This window comes from Vicugna pacos, chromosome 3, assembly GCF_048564905.1.
Source record: "Vicugna pacos chromosome 3, VicPac4, whole genome shotgun sequence".
In the NCBI taxonomy this organism is placed as follows: Eukaryota; Metazoa; Chordata; class Mammalia; order Artiodactyla; family Camelidae; genus Vicugna; species Vicugna pacos.
The window spans coordinates 129,116-141,707 of NC_132989.1; the positions used below are offsets into that span (position 1 = coordinate 129,116).

General features: G+C 38.8%; 1 protein-coding gene across 1 annotated transcript in view; it reads right to left on the reverse strand.

Annotated features, from left to right (window-relative positions):
* Positions 1 to 6,955: 6,955 nt before the first annotated feature.
* The window catches only part of LOC140690625 (anoctamin-6-like), a 58,447-nt gene continuing 52,810 nt past the window's right edge, over positions 6,956 to 12,592 (reverse strand). The window contains exon 5 of the mRNA XM_072952506.1: positions 6,956 to 7,201. The gene's annotated coding sequence lies outside the window, so the exon portion shown is untranslated. The remainder of the gene's footprint in view (positions 7,202 to 12,592) is intronic.

The window sequence follows — 12,592 nt, forward strand, 5'->3', positions numbered from 1 at the left end:
TTCTTAGTGCCGGTTTGAAGATCCAGCAGTTTTCAAAGTAAAACCGAGTTGGAACTACTACCTCCCCATATACATGTATGTACTGTATTTTCCAAGTGAAAAGAAACTTTGTGCTCCCAACAAGCTAGGTGAAGGACGGCTTTCACACACATTTATCTCTCATAACTTAGCATTTGGAGAGACGTTCGTTCATCTAGCACGAAAGGAACGGGTTGCAGGAGAAACAATTACTCCTGTTTCTCAGTCTTTTCCTAGTGCCGGTTTGAAGTTCCTGCAGTTTTCACTGTAAAACCGAGTTGGAGCTAGTACATCCACATGTATATCTATGTAGTGTACTTCCCAACAGAAAAGAATCTATGTGTTCCTAACAAGCTAGGTGATGGACACCTTTCACAGACACTTATCTCTCCAAACTGAGAATGTGGGGAGACGTTCGTTCATCTAGCACAAACGGAACGTGTTGCAGGAGAAACACTTACTCTGGTTTCTCAGTCTGTTTCCTAGTGCCCATTTGAAGTTCCTGCAGATTTCACTGTAATACCGTGTTGGATCTAGTATCTCCCCTTATATACTTATGTAGAATATTTTCCAACTGAAAAGAAACTTTGTATTCCCAACAAGCTTGGTGAAGGACGGCTTTGACTCTTACTTATCTCTGAGAACTGAGCATGTGGAGAGACGTTCGTTCATCTTGCACAAAAGGATTTGGTTGCTGTAGAAACACTTACTCTGGTTTCTCAGTGTGTTTCTAAATGCCGGTTTTTTGTTCCTGCAGTTTTCACTGTAAAACCGACTTCTGAGTTGTTCCAATGAATATATATTTACATAGTGTAGAATCGAACTGAAAAGAAATTTTGTGTTCCCAACCAGCTAAGTGAATTTCGGCTCTCACACACACTTATATCTCAGACCTGAACATGTTGAGAGACATTCGTTCATCTAGCCGAAATGAACTGGATTGCAGTAGAAACAGTTACTCTGGTTCCTGTATGTTTCTTTGCGCCGGTTTTAAGTTAATGCATTTTTCACTGTACACCCTATTTGGAGCTAGTACCTCCCCATTTATATATATGTAGTGTAGGTTTCCACTGAAAATTAGCTGTGTGTTCCCAACAATCTATGTCATTTAAGACTATAACTCGCACTTAACTCTCAGAATTGAGCGTGTGCAGAGACGTTTTATCATCTAGCTTAAAGTGAATGCTTTGCATGGGAAATGCTTACTCTGGTTTCTCAGTCTGTTCCCTAGTGCTGGTTGCAGTTTTATGCAATTTTCAGTGTAAAAACGAGTTGGAGGTTGTACCTCCCCAGATACATTTATGTATTGTCGTTTCCCACTGAAGAGAAAGTGTGTGTTCCCAACAAGTAAGGTGATTTTCAGCTTTCACACACATTTAGCTCTCACATCTGAGCATGTGGAGAAACCTACTTTCTTCTAGCTTAAAGGGAGTGTGTTGCATTAGGAATCATTACTCTGGTTTCTACAACTGTTTCCAACTTCCGGTCTGACAATCATGCCGTTTTCACTGTAATACCTAGTTGGAGCTACTACCTCCCCATATATATTTATGTTGTGTAGTTTTCCACTTAAAAGACACTATGTGTTCCCAACACACAAGGTGATTGACGGCTTTCACACATACATAACTCTCAGAATTGAGCATGTGGAGTGACGTTCGTTCATCTAGCTTAAAGGGAGTGGGTTTCAGTAGAAACAGTTACTCTGATCTCAGTCTTTTTCACAGTGCCTGTTTGAACTTCATGTAGTTTTCACTGTAAAACCGAGTTGGAGCTTGTACCTCCCCATATATATGTATGTAACGTAGTTTCCCTCTGTAAAGAAACTGTGTGTTCCCAACAAGCTTCTTGACGGTTTTACAGACACTTAACTCCTAGAATTGAGCATGTGTATAGACGTTCGTTCATCTAGCTTAAATGGAATGGGTTGCACTAGAAACACTTACTCCGGATTCTCAGTATTTTTCCTAGTGCCTGTTGGAATTTCATGCAATTTTTACTGTAAAACAGATTTGGAGCTAGAACCTCCTCACATATATGTATGTCATTTAATTTCCCACTGAAAAGAAGCTGTGTGTTCCCAACAAACTAGGAGATTGACGGTTTTCACACACACTTAAATCTCAGAATTGAACATGTGGAGAGATGTTCGTTCATCTAGCTTAAAGGAAATGGGTTGCAGTTAAAACACTTATTCTCGATTATCAGTATGTTTCCTCTGCCGGTTTTAAGTTCATGCAATTTTCACTGAAATTCCCAGTTGGAATTTGTTCCTCCCCATATATATGTATGTAGTGTTGTTTCCGACATAAATGAAACTGTGTTTTCCCAACAAGGTAGGTGACTGATGGCTTTCACACACACTTAACACTCAAAATTGAGCATGTGGAGAGACGTTCATTCATCTCGCATAAATGGAATGTGAAACTGATGATCATGACCAGTGCTTGTAGGAAAACAGTAAAGAGAGCATTAATTTAGGGCCCTTATAGTTATGGTCAGGAGACATTAAAGAGTTTCATCTTCACCAGTTGATTTCTTTTTTTCAAACTTCAGAAAACTTGTATTTAATGTAACTGGATATAGATAGTGAATGTCTCAAAGTTTTGAGCGACTGCTTCAAATAGGAATAGTTAATTTGCTTTTGGTCTTTAACCTAAGGGAATATCCAGATGTCCAGTGGCAGTTCCAAAGCAAGGGCCTGATCCTTGCCTTATCATTTTTTATGTTGAATAGAAATAACTGTATACTAGGGTATTGTGATTATCTCAAGAGCTGCTTGGATATGTATATGGAAGTTATATTTTCAAAAATTATAAATATCATGAAAATCAATTAACCTTGGAGATATATTTAGTATATTTTTTTTCAATAATATAGATTTAGATAGCTCTTTTTTATGTAAAACTTATGAAAATAAGTTGGCTTTATATAACTCCTTTTTTGATAAATTTTTAAAAATAGGATTTTTTATCATTTGCTCCTTAAAAATAGGATATTAATTGCACAATATGTATTTTCCTTCAAGTTCATACTATTTTCTCTATAGTACCTTGAGTTGTTTAGATAATATTTCCCATAGTGTTATTTATTTTAAACACTCAGTATGTGCTTTTATCTGTTGCTTTATTAGAGAGCAAGAATTCTTTATTGTTTTTAATAAAATATACTTGCAGGAAAGTATAATGGGATTCTTTCATTCACAGAGTCAAGCAATGATACCTGTTTTGTTAGATCAGGTGTCTAAGCCTCTCAACTTCCAAAAGATTACATGGACACAGTTAAACACGTCATAAATGATCGACTCACAAAGTTTATTGTGTTCCTTGATTAAAGGTGTAAATATGGGTCAGTCTTAAACTCGGATGTAAAGCTCTTATGAATTACATGAGTCTTCTCCAAAATTCTTTAATTTGGGCTTTAAACCCTGCAGTAAAAAACTGGTTTGAAGGAAGAAGAGAGTCGAGAATAGATTCAATCCAAATTCTATGGGAATAAACAAAGCTAAATGTTTCAGTCATTTTTTGAAGCAGAACAGGTATGTTTTCTGCACCATATGATTTGAATAGTATTCATCTGAACATACGGTTTAGACACCATGAGACCACAATCCAACAAACAAGATCTCAGGCAAAGCAAGAAAAACAACCGAGGGAATTTTCTGCTACAAAACTTCCCCTAAATAAAACTGTAATAGAGAACAAATCATATGCCATATTGGAACTGTTCCTTGAGTTTGAAGCACTGTGCCCGGTTTTCCAGGCTTAATCTTGCTGTCTCTGCACCTTTTGTAAAACAACGTTGTCCTTAGCCTAAAACCTGCAGGAAAGCCTATTCTCGGGGCTCTGACCTTTAAGGATGTTAGCACTTCTGCACTTATGCAGAGATGGCAAGTTGCAAAATAGAGAATAGCCTTTGTTTTGTTACAGGGACATCATAGCCTGACCCACATGGATGGCTGCAAGAACAAAGAATGACTGCAGCAAGAAGTTTGCACAACCAACCACACCCCCTCCCCTTACTAGTTTAAAAGGAGCCTTAATTCTGACTTGGGAAAGATGATTCTCCAGGACATTAGTACCTCATCTTTTTGGTCTGCAAGTTTTCTGAATAAAGTTACTATTCCTTTCCCCAAAATCCTGTCTCCTGATTTATTTATTTATCACTGCTGTACAGTGAGCAGAACAAGTTTGACCTCGGTAACATAACCAGCGTTGTCATTCCCTCTCATGTGAAATCTCTCTGGGTGTACACGTGCTTGCCTGGTCCTGGTGGTGGTGGTGGTGGTGCTGGTGGGCAAAAATATTTCACTTCTCCGGTTTTCAATAGGCTAAAATTTCCTGCTATTTAAGTCAACTCTAGACTTTTACAGAATCACCTGCAGATGTGCTTCTGGAAGCTACAAAAATTCCAACAATGAAAAAATTCTATTGTCTCCAGACAAGATACTTTTCCTCAAATCTGAGCATCTCTCAGACACACTTCAGGAGTACAGATAGATGCAGTGTGCTTCGTTTCCCATGCTGTTCCGACACAATTTTCCACTTATATCAAAGTAAATTAAAATCGTTCTTCAATAGCAGATTCTCTGGCATGATACAACAATGTCAATTCGACTTATTTATTGAGCCAGAGCAGCTTTAGAGTAAATGACTTTATACCAAACTCCTGCTTGATTTCCTGTCTTTTCCCTGGTGGCTGATTTCTTCTTCTTTCTTCCTAAAGTTCTCCTGTTATGGGAAGTTAGCCTTTACTCTGCACATTCAATTGGGAAGACACAAATTAAATATGTGGGGGGATGACATACATATTTAATTCTTACTTATACATATATACAAGCACAGAGGACCTGTGTCTTAGAAGATGTCACTTCCTAATGTGGGCAAGAGGATGGTTTATTGTTCAATGACCTAAAAGCAGTTTTCTAGGATATAATAAAGCAATGCTTGTGTGATAAGACAGAACAACCCCTGGATATGAATCAGTGACACCAATCATTGGGGGCACATGTGTGCACACACACGCCCATGCACAAGGAGCAGCCTTGGAGACACTTCATCTGTGCTGATGGAGCAAAGTCATGCTGGGGAGATGAGGAAAAAATGCCTAATACAATCAAACCAGGACACCTGATTAATGGGGAATAGGAGTCAATTGAACTTTCTGGTTAGCTGACGGTCAAACAAAAACACTTTTACTTTCAAACGTCATTGCTAAAAACTTTCTTAAAGCACAGGAGCCTGTTTTCCTGGCTTGCTTAGTGTCATATGGCATATTAAACGTGACAGATTCATGCTTCCCTGACTGTGGAACGGGAAAGGCCTTGCTGTCATTTTCTGAATATTAGTCTATGTTTTGCAGCACAGTGGGTACTGAAAATGGGGCAATTTGAGTGAATGGGAATGGACATAAGCTAGCAGTCAATGACTGTGTGTCATTTGCCAACTTTCTCCAAAAAGTAGGGGTAGCAAGCAAATCAGATAAATTGAGGGATCTTGGGGTGGGGAGTCGGGTGGGCTGACAGCTGGGTGGTCCCAGGTAGCTTGTTTTACTGTGTAATTTTGTGACTATGATCCAGACAGTGACACATTGTCAAATTCTTGTGCCTGTAGCTTTGATTCCTGGCCAAGTCTGTGCAGCCAATTTTATCGATGGTGCATAATGATGTTAACTAACATTCCCTGAGGACCAGGTTGTGTGACTTCCATGCATTGACCCACTGAATTCCCTAAGCACCCTTTGTGGTACATAACAGTCTTAAAATATGAAGGAGGGAATTATTCTCTTTGCAGATGATAAAATGAAGCTCTGAAATGTTGAAGCCTGGACCGGAGTCATGCAGATGGGAAGATACCGTGCTGGGAGCTGAGCTCGAGCCAGACTACAGAACCTGAAGGGCCCAGCATGTCCCCTCACCCAGGAACCTGGCCCACAGCCACTGCCAGGCCCTGTTCTGCTTCTGTGAGTGCTCATAGGTAAATGCCAGGGACTCAGGGTCAATGTGACTTGATTAAGAAATTCAAACTGGGATAGCCTTTTGTTGGGGTCTGTAATCTGGGAGTGAAACTGGCAGTGAAGTAAGGGAGGAAACAGCCCTGGTTGTAAGAACATTTCTAGGGAAGAAGGCTCCCTAATGGGCTGGCATGGGAATCGCTGTGGTTGCGAGCCCCCTGTTGCCCTGTGGGGGTGTGGTCAGGGAAGGAGATAGGCTGTTCAAACTGGTCATAGTCACTACAGTTTGTAAACAGCTGAGTTCTGTTCCCTCACAGCTCAGACACATGCAGGACATGAGGATGCTTTGCTAATGACCAACAGTGGGTTGCAAAGGCCAAAGGTGGGGTGGGGAGGAGAGATGGGGCCACCTCCTGGAAGAACCTCTGCCCCAGGGGACCAGGAAAGTAATGAATGATTGGGGATGCACAAAGGGTTTGTATGGCCTCATAAGTAGTTTCTACTTTAACCTGATAGTCTGGAATATATGGTCAAATACGGTGGAATGACTGCTCTTATTTTAGGTTCTACAATCTCTTAAATGGATAGATTTCTATCTCCATTATATAAGCACTGCTGGGTGACCTTTATAGTCATGTGAGGATCAAAAGAGTGAGTACTTATTAATAGTATTACCATGCTTCTACTGAATTAACACTTCAGCAACAGTATAATAGCCACGTTTCTTAACAACTGCATCTGTAAGGGTCTTGTAAGGAACAAATAATAATTATAAAGAAAATATATTTAAAATAATAACAATTACAGTTCCAACAACTATGCCATTTATAACAATAATAGTGTTAACAGCTCCCTCTCATATTAAACAATAACCAACACTGGAATCCTTAGGAAGCAACGCCAATGCATTTTTGGACTTTTCTCGGTCTTCACTCATTGAAGCCTTTTTACTCACATTGGTCCACCACAGCCAGAATTGCTGTTCCTTGCATGGTGGACTGCCATGCTGCGATGTCCTGGTTTTTTTCTGGCACCATGCGTCTATACCGGGTAGTCAAGTTTCCACGTACCCACTCTGATTTCCGATATATTGTTCTCCAGAGCCAAGAGAGGGGTCACTGGAAAGAGGCAACAGATAAGGTGGCGAACCCAAACTGAATACCTGTTGAAGGAATGGACACACAACTTGGAGTGGTGGATGGATGGGAGGACAACATAAAATCTTTTACTCCTGTAAAGAGAGGGGAAAATGGTGAAGTAAATCCCAAAGAGAAAAGGCATTCATTGTAATAATAATGTTCAATAGTGAAAGAATCCAAACAAAAGGCAAATATAAAATCTCTGGGTAGAAGACTCATTACAACCTGTTTCTTTCACGTATATAACCTTAGTAGGAGTAACATATTTAAAAATCTTCAACCAACCATAGTTATTTGCTGGCAATAAACTTGGGAATCTTGAAGCATATTATTCACTCTCAGTGTTGAAATAATACAATCTTGGAAGATGATTTGTCATTGAGGATTAAGAAAAAGAATATTGTGGTTGTATATAAGAATTTAAATAGGAATAAGGAATGTACTTTTGGGAAAGCTCTGCATAGAGAATGTTGGAGGAAATGCACTGAAAACAGACAAGTGAGCAAGCTCCCTTGAGTCTGGGAAGGTGAGTGCAGCACATTCAGAGAGTCTATGAAGTTATTACAAGTCACAGAAAGGTATGCAATGAAAGTGTCTTCATAAGCAAAATATCCTTCTTCAGGAATTTCTATCTTGATATTTCTATGGTCTGTGTGGTCACAGGAAGTCAAAGTTATGGTGGTCGCTTAGAAGTTCTTTTCTCTCTGTCTGTTATTTACAGGGCATTGCTAAAGATTGGGCAGCAGAGATCTGCGGAAAGCTGTTCCACAGGGTGGGGTAGTGGTTAGAAATGATAAAGCCAGAGATCTAAAAGAATTTTGGACCCTACCCTCCTAACTGGCAGACCTTTAGTTACCTAGCACAGGTGTGTAACTAAGACAGTGAATGAGAGGCAAATTTATAGTCCTTTCAGTGTGACTGCTCAGTCAAGGGGTAGGGACCCCTCTGGCCAGGAACAACAAGACCGTGGATGGGGTGGATGTGTAGGAGGAGCTGACACTTGCTTCTGACCTGAGAGGCAGGGGTGTGTTGCAGAAAAGCCGACAGTGCTGGAAAGATGCAGTAGGTCCATAACCCAAAAAGAGCTGTCACATTCAGGGAGGTCAGAGAGCAAGAACCAGAGTTAGTGACGCCAGAGTGTCAGCAGCGTGGCAGCAGTGATGTCAGTATCTGTGTCCAAAACCCACCTAACCCTACATGAACTCATCTGCCTACAGGGGGCAGGTAAGTAGCAGGAATGTGCAGAGTGGGTGCAGCCACTGGCAAATTGGCAAGTGGACATCCTAAGGAAACGCAATGCTCATAGTCACCATATTGGAAAGAGGGCCCCACACTCTCAGATCTCCTTCTTATTCAAGAGAAGCCAGAAATTAAGACTTTATTAGCAATCAACCCAGTTCAAAACCCAGAAAAGATATCATTTATAATGACAACAAAGGCACAGACTTTTCAGAAATAAATTAATGAAAAATGTTAAGATGATTCTGATAAATGACTTAAAAAAAGAAAAAAAATGATGATTGAATGAGCAGTAGAATGCACCATACTCTTCATTGGGCAGACTCAATTTCGGGGACATAGCACAATTTTTCTCCAAAATAAATTTAGAATCTGAATGCAAATTTAGTTAATAATCCCAAATGGATTTAAGAAAAAATTCTGAAAGGTGATCCTAAAATTCTTCCAGAAATATACACAAATATACAAATAAAATAATGAGGAGGGATGTTTGAATTTGTAGTATTACAGACATTCTGGAAAAGGAAAAAATAGGACCAACTCTATGAGGTATTAATCTATGGTCGTGGAAACAGTACAGAAATAGTGCACTGAGATTATGAATGAAATAGAATGCATTTCAAGAATAGACGTGAATATTTTTGAGATTTTAGTAATATTATAAACCTGACACTTCAAATCAGTGGATTCAAGTACTGGAGTAATTAGCTAAATCATTGGAAGACCTGGTACAGTGTCCTCAATTTTTTTTTTCAGATTTCAAGACTTTATTTGAAAAAAGAATGTAAACTATCTCAACGTTTTTCACAGTGATTACATATTGAAATTGGGATATTTCTGTTAAATTATTATTAAAAGTATTTTCAACTGTTTCTACTTTATATTTTTTTTCTTCCAATGTCAATTTTTGCATTTTTTATTTCTACAATTTTACAAATGTATTAAAATATAATATTTCTATGTTCCCATTATGTTTTTGTGTGCATTTTATTTCTAGTTTTTCTTCTGTATTTCATAGCACATTCTCTTTTTTCCCCCATTCACTCTTGCTAAGGATTGGTTTCTCTTAGTAATTTTTTATTCCTAATAAAGTAATATTATGCCTATTACTCTATCATTTATTGATAGCCTTGTTCTCTACTTTCTTTTTTTTTCACATTATTTTCTCTGTGATTTATCATAACATTTTGTGTATATTTCCCTGTGCTATACAGTGTAATCTTGTTTATCTATTCTACAGTTTTGAAATCCCAGTCTATCCCTTCCCACCCTCTACCCCCCTGGTAACCACAAGTCTCTATTCTCTGTCCATGAGTCTATTTCTGTCCTGTATTTATGCTTTGTTTTTGTTTGTTTCTTTGTTTTTGTTTTTGTTTTTTTGATTCCAAATATGAATGATCTCATATGGCATTTTTCTTTCTCTTTCTGGCTTACTTCACTTAGAATGACATCCTCTAGGAGCACCCATGTTGCTGCAAATGGCATTATGTTGTCGGTTTTTATGGCTGAGTAGAATTCCATTGTCAAATATACCACCTCTTCTTTATCCAGTCACCGGTTGATGGACATTTAGGCTGTTTCCATGTTTTGGCTATTGTAAATAGTGCTGCTATGAACATTGGAGTGCAGGTGTCATCCTGAAGTAGATTTCCTTCTGGGTACAATCCCAGGAGTGGTATTCCTGGGTCATATGGTAAGTCTATTCCTAGTCTTTTGAGGAATCTCCACACTGTTTTCCATAGTGGCTGCACCAAACTGCATTCCCACCAGCAGTATAGGAGGGTTCCCCTTTCTCCAGAGCCTCTCCAGCATTTGTCATTTTTGGATTTTTGAATGACGGCCATTCTGACTGGTGTGAGGTGATACCTCATTGTAGTTTTGAGTTGCATTTCTCTGATAATTACTGATATTGAACATTTTTTCATGTGCATTTTGATCATTTGTATGTCTTCCTTGGAGAATTGCTTGTTTAGGTCTTCTGCCCATTTTTGGATTGGGTTGTTTATTTTTTTTCTTATTGAGTCATATGTGCTGCTTATATATTTTGGAGATCAAGCCTTTGTCGGTTTCACTTGCAAAAATTTTCTCCCATTCCATAGGTTTTCTTCTTGTTTTATTTCTGGTTTCCTTTACTCTGCAGAAGCTTGTAAGTTTCATTAGGTCCCATTTGTTTATTCTTGCTTTTATTTCTTCTAGGAGAAAATTTTTGAAATGTATGTCAGATAATGTTTTGCCTATGTTTTCCTCTAGGAGGTTTATTGTATTTTGTCTTATGTTTAAGTCTTTAATCCATCTTGAGTTGATTTTTGTATATGGTGTAAGGGAGTGTTCTAGCTTCATTGTTTTACATGCTGCTGTCCAGTTTTCCCAACAGCATTTGCTGAAGAGGCTGTCTTTATTCCATTGTATATTCTTGTCCCCTTTGTTGAAGATTAGTTGACCAAAAGTTTGTGGTTTCATTTCTGGGCTCTCTATTCTGTTCCATTGGTCTATATGTCTGTTTTGGTACCAATACCATGCTGTCTTGATGACTGTAGCTCTATAGTATTGTCTGAAGTCTGGGAGAGTTATTCCTCCAGCCTCTTTCTTTCTCTTCAGTAATGCTTTAGCAATTCTAGGTCTTTGATGGTTCCATATAAATTTTATTATGGTTTGTTCTAGTTCTGTGAAATATGCCCTGGTTAATTGGATAGGGATTGCATTAAATCTGTAGATTGCCTTGGGCAGTGTGACCATTTTAACAATATTGATTCTTCCAATCCATGAGCATGGAATATCTTTCCATTTTTTAAAGTCTTCTTTAATTTCCTTCATCAATGGTTTATAGTTTTCTGTGTATAATTCTTTCACCTCCTTGGTTAGATTTATTCCCATATATTTTATTACTTTGGGTGCTGTTTTAAAGGGGATTGTTTCTTTACTTTCTTTTTCTGTTGATTAATGGTTAGTGTAAAGAAACACAACTGATTTTTGAACATTAATTTTGTAACCTGCCACCTTGCTGAATTCTTCAATCAGCTCTAGCAGCTTTTGTGTGGACCTTTTAGGGTTTTCTATATTTATAGAAACATGTCATCAGAATATAATGACACTTTTACCTCTTCTTTTCAAATTTGGATCCCTTTTATTTCTTTCTCTTGCCTGATTGCTGTGGCTAGGACTTCCAGGACTATGTTAAATAGGAGTGGTGAGAGTGGGCATCCTTGTCTTGTCCCAGATTTTACTGGGAAGCTTTTGAGTTTTTCACCATTGAGAACTATGCTGGCTGTAGGTTTGTCATATATAGCTTTTATTATGTTGAGATATGTTCCCTCTATACCCACTTTGGCGAGAGGTTTTATTTGAATTGCCTTAGTGTTTTCAGAAGATGACCTCTGAGCAGACAACTGGGAGGACCACCCAGCCACATGCAGCGTGTGGCAGCTAAGCCGCTGGCTGGGATACAAGCCAGAGAGAAAAAACATTTATTAAAGAAGCCACAGCTGATGAGAATGGAGCTACACTAACTGGAACAGCATGGGGGGAAGACACATAACAGTGTGATTACTTGTCCTCTCCGTAACGCACAAGCAAATCTGCCACTGGAACCAAGAACCTCTTCCACTTATTTGCAATACAGAGAATATTTACTTTCAACAATAGGGTACATGATCTAATGTAACTGAAATTATTAATAAGCACTGACCTGTTTACACAGAGCTTGGACATTCTAATGCTTCCTTTGTACCTTTTACTAATGCAAACCTGGAGCTAATCCACTTCTCACACAGGCTAGAGAAAATACGTTTCCACTTGAAATTTTCTAAAGACTGTAATGTACTGGAAATGAAGTGCCTAAAACTTACAGTCTCTGTTTTGACTTGGTTCTAAAACTGGTGTAGAAATGACCTGAGCTGCAGGAGGAGCTTACCAGAGTCAGGCATCATGATTACCACTTTCTCATATATGGCGTCCAGGGTCACGATGATAAAACTGATGACGGAAGCAGTGATGGGCGTGGCCCACCTGCACAGTCAGGTACTTCTGGATTGGGTCTCTTCCATTCAGGTTCTTGGGAAGTTTTACAGAAAATACAATAAAAACTGAAAGTCCATAGACAGTGATCCCAATGACGGAAGCAATGGTCATCAGGACCTGACAACCCAAAAACCCAGCAGCATAAGACTCACTAATGATTGTATGTTTACATAGAAAACTTTCCCACAGCCCACGCTTAAACAGAAACATGCATGTGCTGTAAACCT